Source organism: Oryctolagus cuniculus, chromosome 18 (assembly GCF_051225735.1).
Source record: "Oryctolagus cuniculus isolate XC-2025 breed Fujian yellow rabbit chromosome 18, ASM5122573v1, whole genome shotgun sequence".
Lineage (NCBI taxonomy): Eukaryota > Metazoa > Chordata > Mammalia > Lagomorpha > Leporidae > Oryctolagus > Oryctolagus cuniculus.
Window position 1 is genome coordinate 21,355,045 of NC_142884.1, and position 19,770 is coordinate 21,374,814.

The 19,770-nt window shown below is 49.8% G+C and overlaps 2 long non-coding RNA genes across 3 annotated transcripts in view; both read left to right on the forward strand.

Annotated features, from left to right (window-relative positions):
- The window catches only part of LOC149120833 (uncharacterized), a 91,596-nt gene that overhangs the window by 35,983 nt on the left and 35,843 nt on the right, over positions 1–19,770 (forward strand). The gene's annotated exons all lie outside the window — the stretch shown is intronic.
- LOC149120834 (uncharacterized) lies at positions 2,758–18,436 on the forward strand. 2 transcript variants are annotated; one of them, XR_016224894.1, is made up of 3 exons: positions 2,758–2,911; positions 15,496–15,703; positions 15,943–18,436. It is a non-coding gene; the product is annotated as an uncharacterized LOC149120834 (long non-coding RNA). The 2 variants fall into 2 exon arrangements; XR_016224893.1 differs by having other exon boundaries at positions 17,491–18,436.

Genomic DNA, 19,770 nt, shown 5'->3' on the forward strand with positions numbered 1-19,770 from the left:
CCTTTTGCTAATGAAATGTTGAATGAGAAATCTGCTATCAATTCTATCTTTTCTTCTGTGTACTTAATATATGTGCATTTTTTTGGTGTATGTGACTTTTTAATACTTTCTCTTAATGATTGTGTTTAACAACTTGATTATGGTGTACACTGATTTGCTCGTTTTATTATTTCCTTAACTATTTCATCTCTTTCCCTATCCCTATTGTGCGGGATTCCAGTCACACGTGTGTTAGACTACTTCATAATGTCTTACAGTACATTGATGCCTGATTCAGTTTTTCTCGATCTTTTTCTTTTCCTCTGTTTTACTTTGTTCTATTTGCTGTTTTCAAGTTGGCGCTCTGCTTATAAAGCACCTAACCTGCTGTAAATGGCAGCCAGAGTGTTTTTCACTTCGGTTATTTTTCCTCTCTGGAAGGAAAAATTAAAAAAAAGAAAACAAAATTTATTCTATGTATTTGAAAGGCAGAGTTACAGAGAGAGAAAAGGAAAGTTAGAGAGAGCTTCCATCCACTGGTTCATTCCCCAGATAGCTGCAATGGCCGGAGCTGGGCCAGGCCAAAGCCAGGAGCCACAGGCTTCATCTGGGTCTCCCGTGCAGTTGCAGGGGCGAAGCACTTGGGCCATCCTCTGCTGCCTTCCCAGGCACATAAACAGGGAGCTGGATCGGAAGTGGAGCAGCCAAGGCTAGAACCAGCACCGATATGGGATGCTGGCATTGGAAGTGGTGACTTAATTCATTATATCACAGCGCTTTCCCCTGGAAGTTCCTTTTAATTCATAAATACTGTTTTCTCTCATCATGATGATACTTGCCTTTATATCTCTGAACTAATGGCACAACCTTATTTTTATTTAGTTAACCCTTTATTTGTTTAAAGATTTATTTGAAAAGCAGAGTGATAAAGAGAAGGGGAGAGATGATCTCTTTGCTGGTTCACTCCCCAAATGGCTGCAATGGCCAAGACTGGGCCAGGCCAAAGCCAGGAGCCTGTAACTCTGCCTGGTCTCCCATGTGAGTGGTAGGGGCCCGAGTCATTTGGGCCATCTTCCGCTGCTTTCCCAGGCACATTATTGGAGCTAGATCAGAAATGGGGAACTGGCACTCTGATATGCAGTGTTGGCAGCAGCTTAACCTGCTGTGCTACAATGCTGGCCCCTAATCATTTAAAAAATGTATATAAATAAATATATATTAGGGGCTAGCACCATGGCTCACTAGGCTAATCCTCTGCCTGCGGTGCTGGCACCCCGGGTTCTAGTCCTGGTTGGGGCGCCGGATTCTGTCCCAGTTGTTCTTCCAGTCCAGCTCTCTGCTGTGGCCCGGGAGTGCAGTGGAGGATGGCCCAGGTCCTTGGGCCCTGTGCCCTGGCTCCTGGCTTCGGATCAGCACAGCGCGCCAGCCGCGCAGCCACCTGGGGTGGGGGTGAACCAAAGGAAAAAGGAAGACCTTTCTCTCTCTCTCTCTCTCTCTCTCTCTCACTAACTCTGCCTATGAAAAAATAAAACAAAATAAGTAAATAAAAATAATAAGGGCCATCACTGTGGCATAGTGGGTAAAGCCACTGCCTGCAGTGCTGGCATCCCATGTGGGCGCTGGTTCAAGACCCGGGTGCTCCACTTCCGATGCAGCTCTGTGCTATGGCCTGGGAAAGCAGTGGAAGATGGTTGAAGTCCCTGGGCCCCTGGACCCGTGTGGGAGATCCAGAAGAAGCTCCTGGCTCCTGGCTTCAGATCAGCACAGCGCGACCATTTAGGGAGCGAACCAGCAGATAGAAGACCTCTCTCTCTCTCTCTCTCTCTGTCTCTCTCTCTCTGCCTCTGCCTCTGCCTCTCTGTAACCCCACATTTCAAATACATAAATAAATCTTTAAGAATAAAATAAATAAATGTATAATTCATTTAACCTTAAAGTTGTGAAATGCACAACATATCATAAAAGAAAAAGAAAAGTGAACTTCCTACAGACGCTAATACATGAGATCTGTGCAGCACAGCAATTAACCTTCACATCCTGGAGTCTTGTTCAAAGACCCCCGGAAACTCGGATTACTGAAAATCACAAATATCACCCACGAAGGGACTGTTGGTTAGGTTCAAGAGACTTCTCAAAGGGCTGCCTTCTTTGAAGGAATTGCAGAATGTTGCTAGCATAGATTGGCTGTGCTAAATGTCATTGATGGATGGCCCCCTGAGAGAATGAGAATGCCCCGGTCAGCCCTGTTTTCAAGGTGTGTTGGGTGGCCCACTCAGAGGACGGGGTCGTGCACACTTCCGCTAAGACAAGCAAGCCCCGCACAGAGACCTGGGGAGCGCGGCCCGCTGGACGCTGGGGGTGGACAGCCCAGCAGGCCCCGCGCGCTCCCGGCGGGGAGGCCAGCCCAGGTCCCCAAGCCCCCGGGCGCCCCGCGGCCCAGGAAGCGAGCCGCGCGCCCAGCACCGCGGGGCCCCACGCCCCTCCCCGCCGCACGGCGGCGCTGCGCAAGGCCGGCCGTTGTCCGGGGCCGTTGGGCGCCCACGTGGCTTCTGGACGCCTGGAGGCCGGCGCGGGGGCGGGCGCCATTACGAGAGGCCGGGGGCGCGGGGTGGAGCCCACGAGGAGCCCAGAGCGCGCCCGCGGCGGCGGCGTCGGGTGGGAAGACGAGGCGCGGCACTGGGGGGCGTGGCGGCCGGCCTGCAGGCGGGGGAGCGTCCAGGGCAGGAAGCTGGAGTCCCCGTCGAGCTGGTGGGCGCGGCCCCCGCAGAGGCCTGAGGCGTCCGGCGCGATGGCAGGGGCCGCCCCCGGGGCGACGGGAGGGGCCGCGCGGCTCGCCACGCCCGCCACGCCCGCCACGCCCGCCGCCGGGCGCGTCGTCCAGGGCGAGCGGGCCAGAGGCGCGGCGAAGATGCTCCAGGTCCTGGTGCTGCAGGTGAGCGAGCGGCCCGCGCACGGACGGTCGGGCCCGGGTCGGTGCAGGCGGGAGGCTGGAGTGCGGGTGGGGGTCGCTTCAGAAGGGGGCGCGTGCGCTGTTCCCGACGACCTCGGAGGGCGGTTGCTGCGAGCTGTCTCGCACTAGGTGTGCGTTCCTGACTCACTAGGGCAGGTTGGCAGGTGTGTCGGTGCCCCGCACACCCCAGCCCACGTCCGCCCTAGGTTAGGGCCCTCGCGGGGAACCCTGGACCTGGCTCCCGCCCTTCCCCCGCCGCCCTCGGGGCTCGGCTTCCGGGACCCCCCCCCCCCCCCCCCGCCGCCCTCTCCTCATGCGGGTGTCCTGGTCCCCGGGGCGGGCATGGGCCGCCACCTTGGAGACTTGAGGTGCCCGGAGGGCTCCCGAGGAAGCCGGAGGGGAGGCGCTGGAGGAGGGAGTTTACAAACCGGAGCCAGGGTGTGGGATGGGGAGGGGCGCTGCGAAGGAGGGGGATGGGTGGTGTTTGTGTTCTGTGGATTCACCCGACCAGAGCGTCACACACCCCCGAAGCCGCTGACTCCTTGCAAGGAGGCCTGGCTCTCAGACTTTTCAATCTGTTTTATTTATTTGACAGAGTTAGAGACAGTGAGACAGACAGAAAGGTCTTCCTTCCTTTGGTTCACCCCACAAATGGCCGCCATGGGCGGCACGCTGTGCCGATCTGAAACCAGGAGCCAGGTGCTTCCTCCTGGTCTCCCATGCGGGTGCAGGGCCCAAGCACTTGGGCCATCCTCCACTGCACTCCCGGGCCACAGCAGAGAGCTAGACTAGAAGAGGAGCAACTGGGACTAGAACCCGGCACCCATATGGTTCGCTGGCGCCCCAGGCAGAGGATGAACCAAGTGAGCCATGGGGTCGGCCCCGGCTCTCAGACTTTGAAGGGATTTCAGGTCTCCCTGGGAGGCTCCTCTGCACTAGTCAATGTTCTCCATCAGTCCTAAATATGTCAGTCCCAATTCCTTCCTGTGAAAGGGCTCTCACCCATCCTGCCACGTGCACGCCCGTGGGTGCAGGACTTGGGCAAGAAGTGCTGGGCTCGTGCCCTCCTGCTTGGGAACCCGTGTGTGTGTTGGGCCCTGGAACCTGCTTGTGTCTCCCCTCAGCTCTGCCCGGCCTCCACTTATGACTGCGACCTGGCTCACCCTTGGAGCAAATCTTCTGCCCCTTATAGGAGTATTTGCCCCAGTGAGGTCCAGGTTCCGGCTGTCCTGATGCAGATTGATGTGGCATTTCCATGGATACGGTGCCCCCTCCCACCCTGTGCCCATCAACAGGTGATGGGGTACCCTCAGGGTGGTGTGCATGTAGGATGGGAAATTCTTTAGCTTTCACATTAGTTTGGAGGTGTCCTCTTACACGTGAGGATGTCATATGAAGTGAGGTGAGCCAAGCAGAAAGGCCCACGTGCTGTATGATTCTGTGGGTGAGTTGAATGGCAGCTGCCAGAGGTTGGGTTTGTGCGTACAGGGCAGAGATTCAGTTTTGCAAGGTGAGGAATTCTGGAGATGGCTGGTGCTCGCGGTTGTACAACAGTGCCGGTCTACTTAATGCTACTGAACTGTACACTTAAAATTGCCCAAAAGGATGAATTTTATCTGGAGTTTGCCAGGACTTTTTAAAAAGATTTACTTATTTGAAGAACAGAATGACAGAGACCAACAGAGAGGGAGGTCTTCCATCCACTGGTTCATTCCTCAAATGGCCACAACAGCCAGATCTGGCAGAATCTGAAGCCAGGAACCAGGAGCTCCATCCGGGCCTATCATGTGGGTGGCAGGGGACCAAGCACTGGGACCCCGAGGCACATTCCCAGGGAGCTGGATCAGAAGTGGAACAGGCGGGACTCGAACTGGTTCTTGGTGGTCATGAGACAGGAACCCGGCAGAGAAGAGAAGCAGCGACCCGGAAGACAGCGGCCTCCCTGAGTGACGCAGACAGAGGCGAGAGCTGTACCTGGAGAGCCGCATCACCAGGAGCCCTGTAGCAGGGCAGCTGTGCTGTTCCTGAAGAGTCCGGCCTGCAGGAGACTCTGCCACATCTGGCGGGGACGAGACCTCTCCTGGCTAAGGAGGGCAGAGAAGAGCTGTTGGCTGCCAGGAATGTGAGGAGGGCTCACACGCCCCAGCTGGTTAGGTGCCGCGTGTGATGTCTGCATCGCACATCAGGGTGCCTGTTCAGATCTGACCGCTCAGCTTCTGGTCCAGCTTCCCGTGTGCTCACATGGGAAGGCAGCGTGTGATGGCCCAAGTACTTTGACCCCTGCCCCTGTGTAGGAGGTCAGAGTGGAGTTCCTTCCCTCCTCCCCAGACTTGGCTGTTGTGGGCATTTGGGGAGTGAACCAGCAGATGGAGGAGCTCTCTCCCCATCCCCCACCTTGCTCCTGCTGTCCATCTCTCTCTGTCACTCTGCTTTTCAAATACATAAGTACACACAGCATATATGAGGAAAGCAGCCCGGGCCACACACTTCTGAGTTTGAAATCTGGGAGGCCGTAGCACCCTGATGGCTGGGCACGTGGCCTTGGAGCAGTGGCAGAAAGCAGTAGTCCTCGGCCTTCCCTGGGAAGCTCCTGGAGGAACTGGCAACTAGAACTGTGTGTGTTGCTGTCTGCAAAAACTGGGCCTGGCTTGCATTTTACAGGTTTTAGAATCAGATTTTTTTAAATGAAACATTCTAGCAGCCTCAACATTTAACATTAAAAAAATTATTTATGTATTTTCATTGGGAAAACAGGTCAGCAGAATTCTTCCATCTGCTGGTTTACTCCAGAATGCCCACAGCAGCCAGGGCTGGGCCAGGCCAAAGCTGGGAGCCTAGAGCTCAGTCCTGGTCTCCCACATGGGTGACAGCGGCACAGTGCTCGAGCCATCATCTGCTGCCTGACCAGTAGGCACGTTGGCAGGAAGCTGGATTGGTGGTTGTGTGGCCTTGATGTGAACCAGGTACTCTGAGTGTCCCAAGCCGTGACCTGACTGCTGCCCCAAACGCCCACCCCTAAGAATGCTTTCTAAACGTCTTTCCTAAATTACTCTTTGGAAAGTTTTCAAACACAAAACAGCATCATGAATGCCTGTGTGTACTACACCCACACTAACTGGTTGGTAACGCTTTGCTGCGTTTGCACTTCAGAAATATGTGTATGTAAAAATTACTTTTTCTTTTTTGGTTGAGCCATTTGAGAATGAGTCTAGAACTCAGAGCACTTAAGTGATTTTTCTAGGAACAAAGCCTTCCTCTTATAGAACTATAATGTAATAATCACACTTGAGACATTTAATGTTGGTGCAAGTCTGTTACCTGATACACAGTCTGTACTCCCTTTGTCCTGATAAGGTCTACTGTAGCTTGTTTTTTCTGACAAAGAACCCAGAACTACACACTGCATTTAATTGTCATGGCCTTGTAGAGTTCATTCAGGCAGTACATTGGTCTATCTTTGATGATACTGAAATTTCTGAAGAATAAGGGCAGTCACTTTGCAAAATATTCCTCAATAATTATAACTATATTAATATATTTAGGTTAGACATTTTTAGTAAAAATGCTACATAAGTTATGCCACGTCAGAGGACAAGATGTTTTAAAAAAAAATTGATGCTGGGGCCAGCATTGTGGTATAGCAAGGTAAGCTACCTCCTGTGATGTCAGGACCCCATCTGGGCACCTGTTCAAATCTCATCTGCTCCACTCAAGATCTAGCTCCCTGCTAATGTGCCTGGGAAAGCAACAGAAGATGACACAAGTGCTTGGGCCTCTGCCACCATGTGGGAGACCCAGATGAAGCTCTTGGCTTCAGCCTGGGCCAGCCCTGGTCATTGCAACCATTTGGGGAGTGAATTGGTGGGTGGAAGATCTCTCTGTCTCCCTCCTTGCCTCCCTCCCTCTCTAACTCTGCCTTTCAAATAAATAAGTAAATCTTTTTTAAAAATTCAGAATAATTTAAAATTTTTAACTTTTTATTAGAAAATACATTGGAGATGCAGAAAAGTGTGGAAAATAGTATCGATATTGGGACACCCACCAAACTCTTATCTATTTGAAAGGTAGAGACACAAGGAGAGACAGAGCTCTCCCATCCCTTTGTTCACACCCCAGACGCCCACAGTAGCCAAGGCGGGGCCAGGCCAAAGCTTGGAGCTGGGAACTCACCCTGAGTCCCCCACACTGAGGACAGGGACCCAGTCACTCAAGCCATGGTCAAGAGGCCTCCTAGAGTGTGCACTGATTAGCAGCAAGCTGGAATCGGCATCAGAACGTGCACGGAAACCTAAGCACTCCCATGTGGAACGCAGACCCGGCCTGAGGATTCACTGCTATGACAAAAGCCCACCCCTATTTTTTAATTGATGTATAATTTATTTACAGAAAAATTCATTCCTTTTTGTGTAGACTTCTGTATTTTGAAAAATGCATAGCATCGTGAAATCACCCCCACAGTCAAAATGCAGAAGCATTTCCTCACTTCCCCATATTCCCATGATGAAGCTCCTTTGTAGCTGTATCTTTCTCCACCTGTAATGCTTTATAAAGAAGATTGTTTTCTGCTGCTATTAGTTTTTCCTTTTCTAGAATGTCACAGAAATGGGTGCCTGCAGAATCCCAGAGCAGTAGTGGCCTTTCACTGTGGCTTCTTCAAAGACGACACATTGGACACTGCTTTGTGTTGCTGCATAGGGTCAGTGGCAGAGTAGTATTCCGTTGTATGCACACACAGCAGTTTATACTCACAGGCCACTTGAGTTGTTTCAGTTTAGGGAGATGATGAACAACATTGCTATCATCTTGCATACAGGTAGTTGTATGGACTCGAGTTCATTTCATTTGGGAGAATAACTAGGATGGAATTAGCAGAGAGCTGGATCCGAAGCTGAGCAGCCGGGACTCGAACCGGCTCTCCACTATGGGATGCCATCATTGCAAGTGGCTGCTTACCCTGCTGTAGCACCACCCTGGCCCCTACACTTTAAATTCTAATTTCCATGAACTTATTGAACTCCTCTCCTTTTTTTTTTTTTTTTTTTTGAGCATTTTTTTGGTGGTTCATTGCCCCAGACAGCTGGGGCGGCCAGGACTAGGCCAGGCTGAAGCCAGGAGCCTGGAGCTCCAGTTGGATATTCCCATGGGTCTCAGGCCTGACGTGCTTGAGTCATCTGCTTCCTCCCAGGATGCGCACTATCAGGAACCTGGACTGGAAGCTGAGTAGCCAGGATGGGAACCAGACACTCTTAATATGGCCTGCTGTCAGCCCAAGTAACAGCTTAATCCGCTGGCCACAGCAGCCCTCCCCCTCCCCTTTTGCTAATGAAATGTTGAATGAGAAATCTGCTATCAATTCTATCTTTTCTTCTGTGTACTTAATATATGTGCATTTTTTTGGTGTATGTGACTTTTTAATACTTTCTCTTAATGATTGTGTTTAACAACTTGATTATGGTGTACACTGATTTGCTCGTTTTATTATTTCCTTAACTATTTCATCTCTTTCCCTATCCCTATTGTGCGGGATTCCAGTCACACGTGTGTTAGACTACTTCATAATGTCTTACAGTACATTGATGCCTGATTCAGTTTTTCTCGATCTTTTTCTTTTCCTCTGTTTTACTTTGTTCTATTTGCTGTTTTCAAGTTGGCGCTCTGCTTATAAAGCACCTAACCTGCTGTAAATGGCAGCCAGAGTGTTTTTCACTTCGGTTATTTTTCTTCTCTGGAAGGAAAAATAAAAAAAAGATAAACAAAATTTATTCTATGTATTTGAAAGGCAGAGTTACAGAGAGAGAAAAGGAAAGTTAGAGAGATCTTCCATCCACTGGTTCATTCCCCAGATAGCTGCAATGGCCGGAGCTGGGCTAGGCCAAAGCCAGGAGCCACAGGCTTCATCTGGGTCTCCCGTGCAGTTGCAGGGGCGAAGCACTTGGGCCATCCTCTGCTGCCTTCCCAGGCACATAAACAGGGAGCTGGATCGGAAGTGGAGCAGCCAAGGCTAGAACCAGCACCGATATGGGATGCTGGCATTGGAAGTGGTGACTTAATTCATTATACCACAATGCTTTCCCCTGGAAGTTCCTTTTAATTCATAAATACTCTCTTTTCTCTCATCATGATGATACTTGCCTTTATATCTCTGAACTAATGGCACAACCTTATTTTTATTTAGTTAACCCTTTATTTGTTTAAAGATTTATTTGAAAAGCAGAGTGATAAAGAGAAGGGGAGAGATGATCTCTTTGCTGGTTCACTCCCCAAATGGCTGCAATGGCCAAGACTGGGCCAGGCCAAAGCCAGGAGCCTGTAACTCTGCCTGGTCTCCCATGTGAGTGGTAGGGGCCCGAGTCATTTGGGCCATCTTCCGCTGCTTTCCCAGGCACATTATTGGAGCTAGATCAGAAATGGGGAACTGGCACTCTGATATGCAGTGTTGGCAGCAGCTTAACCTGCTGTGCTACAATGCTGGCCCCTAATCATTTAAAAAATGTATATAAATAAATATATATTAGGGGCCGGTGCCACGGCTCACTAGGCTAATCCTCTGCCTGCGGCGCTGGCACCCCAGGTTCTAGTCCTGGTTGGGGCGCCGGATTCTGTCCCAGTTGTTCTTCCAGTCCAGCTCTCTGCTGTGGCCCGGGAGTGCAGTGGAGGATGGCCCAGGTCCTTGGGCCCTGTGCCCTGGCTCCTGGCTTCAGATCAGCACAGCGCACCAGCCGCGCAGCCACCTGGGGTGGGGGTGAACCAATGGAAAAAGGAAGAGCTTTCTTTCTTTCTTTCTCTCTCTCTCTCTCTGTCTAACTCTGCCTATGAAAAAATAAAACAAAATAAGTAAATAAAAATAATAAGGGCCATCACTGTGGCATAGTGGGTAAAGCCACTGCCTGCAATGCTGGCATCCCATGTGGGCGCTGGTTCAAGACCCGGGTGCTCCACTTCTGATGCAGCTCTGTGCTAAGGCCTGGGAAAGCAGTGGAAGATGGCTGAAGTCCTTGGGCCCCTGGACCCGTGTGGGAGATCCAGAAGAAGCTCCTGGCTCCTGGCTTTGGATCAGCACAGCGCGACCATTTAGGGAGTGAACCAGCAGATGGAAGACCTCTCTCTCTCTCTCTCTCTCTGCCTTTGCCTCTCTGTAACTCCACATTTCAAATACATAAATAAATCTTTAAGAATAAAATAAATAAATGTATAATTCATTTAACCTTAAAGTTGTGAAATGCACAACATATCATAAAAGAAAAAGAAAAGTGAACTTCCTACAGACGCTAATACATGAGATCTGTGCAGCACAGCAATTAACCTTCACATCCTGGAGTCTTGTTCAAAGACCCCCAGAAACTCGGATTACTGAAAATCACAAATATCACCCACGAAGGGACTGTTGGTTAGGTTCAAGAGACTTCTCAAAGGGCTGCCTTCTTTGAAGGAATTGCAGAATGTTGCTAGCATAGATTGGCTGTGCTAAATGTCATTGATGGATGGCCCCCTGAGAGAATGAGAATGCCCCGGTCAGCCCTGTTTTCAAGGCGTTTTGGGTGGCTGCCACTTAGCACACTCCTTACGTCTCTTCTTGGGATGCCTACACACCATTTTGAAGTGCCTAGGTTCAAGTCCCAGCTCTGCTTCCCCTCCCAGCTTTCTGCTAATCTGCATTCTGGGAGGCAGCGGGTGACAGCTCAAATACCTGGGCCCATGCCATCCATGGGGGAGTTGTAGATTGAGTTCCAAGCTCATGGCTCTGACCTGTCCCAACCCTGGCTAATGCAAGTGTCTGGGGAGTGGACCAGCAGGTGGAAAATCTGTCTGCCTTTCTCTGTCTGTCTGTCTGTCTGTCTCTCTCTCTGCCTTTCAATTGAATAAAAATACATAACTAAGAAAAGTCTTTTTAATGATCTGGGAGGGAAATTAAAAACAAAACAAGCTGGTCTTCTCTAACTTACATAGTTTAGCACACAAAGAAAACCTCTGTCCCCAAAAGATAGGATTAAGCTTCCTACATAGGATTACGCTTCGTTAAACCAGGGATAGCCTTTCATTTTCACGGTATGTGTTTTCTTGCACGGTCCTTAGAGGCAACAGTTCCTAATACACCTCCTGATGAGCTCAGCTTCCTGGAAACACACACCTGCTGGGTTCTGGGTTCTCCCTCTCCAGTGACTTCTTCGCTGCCTCACAGCTGCCAGCATTGCACATCCACCACTAACGTGATGAAACAGACAGCTAACTGCTGCTGCAAATTGGCATTAGTGAAGCCCATGGTGGAGTGCTGTCATCCTGGCGGTGTTTCCTGGACAGACTGGACAGACTGTTAGTATGGAAGCCCCATGCTGAGAGTGCGCGTCCCCAAGGAAACTTCCGTATTGGCCGCAGTGATGCATTTGCTGGAGCCCGGGTTCCTCTGAGCGTGGCTGTACATGCAGACCTTCTTGATTCTCTTAACACAAGTTTCAGATTCAATATAGGAGCAAGGTCTAGACAGAGTGGGCACCTTCTTCCTGTGCAAAGTGGCTTAGCTCACCTCTGGTGCCGTTGTGGGTCCTGCCCATACTGTCTGTCCTGCTGGAGCGAGGCAGCCAGTGGAGCCCATCCGCCCTTTGGGCAGCCAGTGTAAGCAATACCGTCTTCACAGGCTGCAGGAACCCAGCACTGCCCAGATGGCTGTAGCTGGAGTCCTGGCTTGCTCCACTGTTACAATGCTACACCTCTGCTCCTACCTTGATGCTTTTGATGTGCGAGTGTAGCTGGCTTAGGGAGGGTGTACAGTAGCCTTTATTCTAGTGCTGATGTGGCTGCACTTCTCACTGTGACCTTTGTGGTGTCTGCTAGAATACTCCTTATATTCTACAGGGCCCCTACACGGTAGGTAGAGGGTGACTGTTATTTTCTCGGGAATCGTCTTCCTGGCTCGTGTGGTTTCGTGTTATGCATCTACAGATAAGTGCCCAGCAAAGATTCTAGGACCCAAATCTGAGTTCTATTAGCCGTGGGTCCCTCCTCGCAGGGCCTCCCCAACTGCACATTCTGCCCCCTGGGGTCAGTGAGAGTCCTAGATACTGACCAGACTCTGCCTCCTTGTGGTGCAGCCCTGGAATGACTTCAGGCGAAGCCACAGGCAATGTTAGGGCTCGCCTTGTTTGTCCTTTCTCAGAGATCACAGCTCTGCAGTGCTCAGTGTCTGGAAATGGCTGTTTCAGAGCTTTTATCCAGTTCTCTGTTTCTTACATTGCAGCGGGGAGGGGAGGGGAGGGAGTGGGCATTCTCTCCCGACTGGGAGAGGAGGTTCCAGTGAACAGTTCTTCACCCGGTTTAGACCAGTGGTTCTCCGCAGGAGGCCCACCCGGTCCCCAGGTACATTTGGCAACGTCTGGAGATGGTTTTGGTTGTCACTGCTGGGGAATTGCTATTGGCATCTGGTGGGTAGAGCCAAGGAATGCTTCTCAACACCCCTGTTTCGGTGCATAATACAACAAGGAATTATGCGGCTAGAATCCTTAGTGCTGAGGTTCAAAAGCTTAGCGGAAAGAGTAGAATTTGGGGGGCTGGTATTGTGGGATAAGCCTCTGCCTCCCGTATGAGCACAGTTCAATGCCTGGCTACTGCTCCACTTCCAATCTGGCTCCCTGCTGATGTACCTGGGAAAGCAGCAGGAGATGGCCAAAGGACTAGAGCCCCTGTCACCCATGTGGGAGACCTGGATGGAGCTTCAGGACCAGCGAGTGGAAAGTCTCTTTCTCTCTCTCTCTCTCTCTCTCTCTCTCTCTCTCTCTCTCTCTCTAACTCTGCATTTCAAATAAATAAATACTTAAAAAAAAAAAGTAGACTTTGGAGCCAGGCACCTCCAGAGTTTTATGCCGAGACTCTAGTCAGAGGAGCTGCCTGAATTTCCCTGTCTATAAAATGAGAATATGCAGCATGACCCTGAGAAGTGGGAACATCTGACGTGAAACATTTTAGGTTTGGTGCAGCAGTTAAACCACCACATGGGATGTCCGCATCTCAGAGTGCCAGGGTTCACGTCCCAGCTCCACTCCTATTCCAGCTTCTTGCTGGTGTGCACCCTGGCAGTGGGGAGGATGGCTTGAGTACTTGGATCCCTGCCACCCACATGGGAGACCTGGGTGGGTTACTGGGTCCCAGCTTTGGCCTGCTCCAGCCCTGGCCATTGTAGACATCCAGAAAGTAAATCAGTGGAGAGCTCCGTGTGTGTGTGTGTGTGTGTGTGTGCACACACGTGTGTGCGTTCCTGCCTCTCTACTTTTCAAAAATGTTTTTAAAAAATTTAAAAAACAGGGGCCAGCACTGTGGTATAGTGGGTGAAGCTGCCGCCTGTGGTGCTGGCATCTCACATGGGTGCTGGTTCGAGTCCCAGCTGCTCCACTTCCAATCCAGCTCTCTGCTATGGCCTGGGAAATCAATAGAGGATGGTCCAGGTCCTTGGGCCCCTGCACCCACATGGGAGACCTGGAAGAAGCTCCTGGCTCCTGGCTTCGGATCTGTTCAGCTCTGGCCATTGTGGTCATTTGGGGAGTGAACCAGCAGATGGAAGGCCTCTCTCTGCTTCTGCCTCTGCCTCTCTGTGACTCTGCCTTTCAAATAAATAAATAAATCTTTTTAAAAAAATTTAAAAAGCAAAGAAACAAGTATCTAATAACTGATAACTTATTGAGACCTGTGGGTTGGACTTGGTGGTTCGATGCCTGTCATTTGCCATTCGTCTTGATTATCACTGAACTCAAACAAAACCGTAAAAACAGACTGACTTGGAAACAAGTTAGAGAGGTGGGGGCAGTCCTTTGAAACCCAGAGCTTTGTTTCTCAAGATGTAGTCTTGGCCAACTTAAGAGTGATCTAGGGTGCTTGTTAAACTTGTAGTTTGCTGGGCCCTCTGCCAGGGCCCTGCGTGTGTAAAGGTGTAACAGGTTTCCCATGTTGAAGTTGGCAAACCTTTGACCCATCTTGTGCAAGGTCCAAAACATTTTCAACTGCAGGGGCTTAGGCATGAGAATCAGTTTGCCCTGGTGTAAGGGAAGATTCAGTAAGCTGATTAAAGAATTCTGTGCTCATTGAAATAGCTCTTTTTCATCATGTCTGTGTCCCTCTCCCCACCCCACAATTCTTGGGAAGGAGGGCAGTTTGCAGCAGTGAGGCCGCTTAATGTTAATGGGCTGACAGGGGCTGGTTGACACCCTATAGGGTTCCAGCGCCTCTTGACCTCGCTGGAAGTAACTGTTGCTCCCGATTCCTCACCCTCATGGTAACGTGTGGCCCGCATCACACCGCATTTCTGTGGCTGAAGGCACCATACGGCTCAAGAAAGCTTTGTGTTGTCCATCGTGACATCCTCAGGGACGCACAGGCACTGCCTTGTCAGTCTAATCTTCCTGTCCTCGTCCGGACCAGAAGGCTCGATCTCTCAGCATCTCCTGCTCTCAGGCTGAACAGCTCTCCCAGGTCAGCTTTGATCCTCTCTCCTGGCTTATGAGGATATTTCAGAAAGTTCACAGAAAATGGAATTAAAAGATCAGTTTCTTTTGATGAAAAAAATAGCTGAATCCATGTGTAGTTCTTTGTCATACGTAATTTTTGTGAACTTTTCCAAAGACCTTTCATATGCATCGATTTAAACATTTAAAAAATCTTTTAATTCCATTTTCTTTTTTTTTTTTAAGTTTTGTTTTATCGGGGCTGGCGCTGTGGTATAGTAGGCTAAGTCTCTGCCTGTGGCACCGGCATTCCTATGGATGCTGCTTCTCTTCTGATCCAGCTCTCTGCTGTGGCCTGGGAAAGTGGTGGAAGATGGCCCAGGTGCTTGGGCCCCTGCACCTGCGTGGGAGACCTGGAGGAAGCTCCTGGCTTCTGGCTTCAGATCAGCTCAGCTCCAGCCGTTGTGGCCATTTGGGAAGTGAACCAGCACATGGAAGACCTCTCTGTGTCTCTCCCTCTCTCTCTGTAACTCTGCCTCTCAAATAAATAAATTAATTAATTAATTAAATCTTTAAAAAAAACTTTTATTTATTTGAAAGGCAGACTGACAGAAAGAGGGAAATACAGAGAGATTTTCCCATATGCTGGTTTACTCCCAAGTAACAAGGGCTGGGGCTGCGCCAGGCGTAAGCCAGGATCCTGGAACCCCATCATAGGTGGCAAAGACCTGAGTACCAGGGCCATCATCTGCTGCCTTCCCCGGGCCCATTAGCAAGGAACTGAATCAGAAGCAGAGCAGCTGGGACTCCAGCTGTTGCCCCAATATGGGAAGCTGGCATCACAGGCAGCGGCTCCACCTGCTGTGCAACCACGCTGGCCTCTTCCTTCCATCCCCCATGGCCCTTGTGGAACACCCTCATATTTGCGAGCTCTCAGGGTCAGTGGCCCAGCAAGCAGCCTCTGAAGAGGACCAAGTCAGCTCTCTTCACAGATCTCGTGTAGTCTCAGAGGGATCTGGAAGAACGCATGCAGGCATCAAGTTTAAATCTCAGTGAGATCTTGGGCACTGACCCAACAACCTCAGATCTCACAGTATATATGGAATGAACCTTAGGAAACCCTCCCTTTGTCTTCCACAGTGGTCCTCTCCTTCAGAGGCAACCAGAAGTTTAATCTCGAAGGAAATTTGGCTGCCCCCACCACAGTTCTACGAAATCAGAAGACTTGAGAACTTTGCCTCCCTGTCTGACCTGCACATCTTTTGTTTGGATCGTGCGTCGGAAGGAGTGGAAAGATGGCTGCCCATCCCCTTGTTCACTGCTGATGGGGTGGTCCAGCTTTTACCTGGTAAGTCGTGATGCCCCGGTGCTTTTGTTAGGACTCACGTTCGGTACGCTGGGCTGTGCAGCACAGGAATGCCAACACAGAGACATGAATTTCAGTCTGGGTTTTAGAGGCTACAAGGTATGTATCCAATAAGGTCAATGCCTATAAAATAGCCCTAGTACTTGTTATAATGAGAATTCTGGATAATATGTTATACACATATATTGTGCTCATTTGCTTTTTCTTTTCTTTTTTTAAAGGATTTATTTCATTTATTTGAGAGAGAGAGAGATCTTCCATCCGTTGGTTCACTCCCTAGATGGCTACAATGACTGGGGCTAGGCCAGACCAAAGCCAGGAGCCAGGAGCTTCTTCCAGGTCTCCTGTGTGGGTGCAGTGGCCCAAGTGCTTAGACCATCCTCTGCTGCTTTCCCAGGCTCATTAGCAGGAAGCTGGATCAGAAGCAAAGCAGCCAGGACTCAAACCACCACTCTGATATGGGATGCCACTGTTGCAGGCAGCAGCTTAACCCACTAAGCCACAACTACGTACATAGCCCCATACACATTTACTTTTATATAAAAACATTTCCTAGACATTGAAAAAGTTCTTTTTCATCTGTATCACTTTAATTCTGAATTGTGAGCACTGGGAAGCTGGCAGCGTGTTTGAGCTGGGGCAGTTGTTAGTGGCTGGTTGCTGCTGGCCTGGTGCACATCAGGAGAGCTGCTGGTGCTCCACACTGGGGCCTTGTGGCCTGTCTCCCTTCATGGCGGCCGGCTCGGTTCCTGAGAATAGTGGTAACATTTGTATTGCAACTTGCAGGGCCACGATTCAGCAACCTTTCTATCAGTGGTAGTTTTTGTCTTTTTCGAAGGTTTATTTATTTTTTTGTAAGGCAGAGTTACCTCTCAGAGAGGCACAGGCAGAGAGAGAGAGGTCTTCCATCTGCTGGTTCACTCCCCAAATGGCCACAACGGCTGGAGCTGAGCCAATCTGAAGCCAGGAGCCAGGAGCTTCTTTTGAGTCTCCCACGCAGGTACAGGGGCCCAAGGATTTGGGCCATCTTCCACTCCTTTCCCAGGCCATAGCAGAGAGCTAGATTGGAAGTGAAGCAGCCGGGACCCAAACCAGGGCCCATATGGGATGCCGGCACTGCAGGTGGTGGCTTTACCCACTAAGCCACAGCACCGGCTCCAATGGTAATTCCTTTAGTTTATCAGAATACAATGAAATAGCAAAATATACAAAGAGTCATGAACTAATATACAAGTTACCGTGCATGAACAGTGTACCAGTCATAAATGCTTATGCATGCAGAGAAAATCTTTGCTGGGGGATGAAGGTGGTGAGGTATTCAAAATTAAGGAGGGAGGCAGGCTTTGGAGATAGTGGTTAAAGCGTTCATGTCCCATATCAGAGTGCTCTGGCTCTTGATTCCAGCTTCCCACTGGAGGTCCGGGGGCCCGTGGTGCAGGCTCCAGTGATTAGGTTCCTGCCACCTGCCTGGGACACTGGGACAGAGTTCCTGGCTCACAGCTTTGCCCCGTGAGTGAGACCATTGCAGGCATCTGGGGAATGAGCCAGCCGCTGGGAGACCCGGATGTGCACTTCCTCTTTCTCTCTCTGCCTTCTGCCTCTCAGACTGACAAAGGGAAATACAAGAAAGAAATTGAGAGAAGCTCATACGGTTAGGACCATTTAGCAACTATCTTAGTCCCAAACAAACAGTGATTCATGTGCCAGCAACCTATTGGAATTACTTGTAAAATAATACTCAATGGAATGACAATTTTATTGTTTTTCAGGGGATGAGCTATACTTGAAAGATTCAGACTTTTTAGAAAAAGTTTTGTCTACTGAAAAAGGTATAGAATAAGTCATGAGGGAAGGCAAGAAGTTTCACCGAATAGTGATCCACAGCTGCCATCACTGTAGCCTTCACGTGACCGTTCAGCCGCAGTACAAGCACATTTATCCCAAGACCTATGTGGCGAGTAAGAGCCACTTGTAGGGCGCCGCTCGATGGCACGCTGGCCTGCCCGAGGTGGTGCTCATAACAGTGAGAGCTGATTAAACTTACTTGAAATGTAAGAAACCTGTAAAAGTCCTGATGCAGTGATTCTTAGCTCTCTTGCTTATTTTTTTTTCTGTAAACCTTACAGTATGCCACCACAAGTATAAAGTTTATAAAGTATTAATGATCTTGCTACCAAGAATTCCATGGCGATTTCTCATCTCAGAAGTTTAAATAAGATGTTCGACTGCTGTGGTTCTGCTGGTCCACTATATTTGCACTTTCTTTCCCAAGGTGCTGTACAGAGTAACCCATGGGTTTCTCACACTTGCTGCTAGAAATTAACTAAAAGGTTAAAATGACGATGTCACTGTTTTCTCCCTGCATTTTATCTTGTCAATTAACATTCAATAATACAGTTGTACAAGGAAATCTATTGTAGTTAGTATTTTAAAGAAATATGAAGCCATAACAAAAGCCATCACTGTTTTTACTCTAGAGTGGTAGTTAATGAATGCAAAGAAGTTAGAGAGATGTGGTATTTAATTAATGCGTTTTATTTTTGGTACATTTAATATAAGTATTTTTTCACCTCCTTTGGAGAGGAATGTTTACTGATTAAAGGTGAGAAATGATCATTCTTTTTCAAGATCTTGACTGTATCATACAATTGATTTCATTTTTCATGAAATGTCTCCATTCCTTACCAGTAAAATAAAAACAATGATAAATACAAATGGAGTGTGTGTTATTTAATCCTGATTATAGGAAGTGGTTTTCAACCCCGGGCATTTCACTCTCAGAGGACATCTGCTGATGACGGGAAGCCGTTTTGGTGGTCACCACTCCAGGGGACAGGGGTCTGCTGCTGCCGTCTAGTTGGGAGAGGTGCCCAACACAGATAGCGTTACCTGGCCAGGAGTGAGTGCTCCGAGCTGAAGTCCATCAGCGTACACTGTGGCTTTGCCAGTGAGGACACCGGGAAACAGACCCACGCCGCTCGTCAGCGCCAGAGCCAAGAGCAGAACCTGCCTCCCGGCCCTGCTCCCTGTAACGGGTTAAGGGTTAAACGGGTGGTTCAGATGTCCCGGTAGTTATGTGACCGGTCTTTCTCCGTGGAAGAGCTACAGTTTTGTCGTTAATCCGAGTAAAGCTGCCCCTAGGAATCCCTTCTGGGAGATTCTCACCTGACTTCCCACTTGTGATGGCCTGCTCCCCAGCCCCGAATAAGAGGGGTGTCCTCACGCATGGAAAAAATTAGATTGTTTCAGAGCCCAGCTAGTGCTCACAGCAGCTGTCTTACCTGATGCATTCCAGCTACCTGGGCCGCAGGTGCAGAAGCAGGAAGCGCACAGGTGTCCCTGCCCCATGCCTAGGATGCCGTCTGTAACCTCAGGAACAATGACGTTGTTTCACATTATCATGGCCTCTGTCTGCTCTGAGCCTTTTGGGTGATGACCTCCGGAAACACCCAGAACTAGGCTGGCCTTGGCATCTGTCATTATTTCTGAGTTTTCCCTCTCCACACCGTACGGTTATTCCACTCCTCCTTGCCCCTTCTGTGGTCACAGCTCTGTTGGTTGCTTCCCCTCTAACTGACCTGTAGACACCCAAGTCCCTCACTGCATGCCCTCAGACCCTCTTCTCTCTTTGAAGGAGGTAAGTGCTTCCGGGTCACATCCTTTAAGGAGGGAATTGTTTGCCTTTTACCTTGTTGTTTCCCCTCTCACTGGTTGGAGAGATTTTAGTGTAAGCAGGCAGATAGGATAAAAATCGATTCGATTTGTGAGCTGGAAGACCATGCCTTCACCATGCCCTGGGTGAGCTCAAGCCCCTACCTGACCCCACCTGTGTGCCCGCCTGCCAATCAGACTATGTAACCACTCCCCTTTGGGACACAGCAGGCCCCTCCCTAGTTTGCCCTTGTTCGCCTTGTTGCCCTTGGCCTTGGCTCTCTGCTCTCCTGCCTGTACGCTTGCTGCTGGTCTGCTCTGCCTGGTATGGACCCAATTTGTCTTCTAGACTTCTCTTTCTCCTCTAAATAAAGCCCTCACTCTCCTGCACATTATTC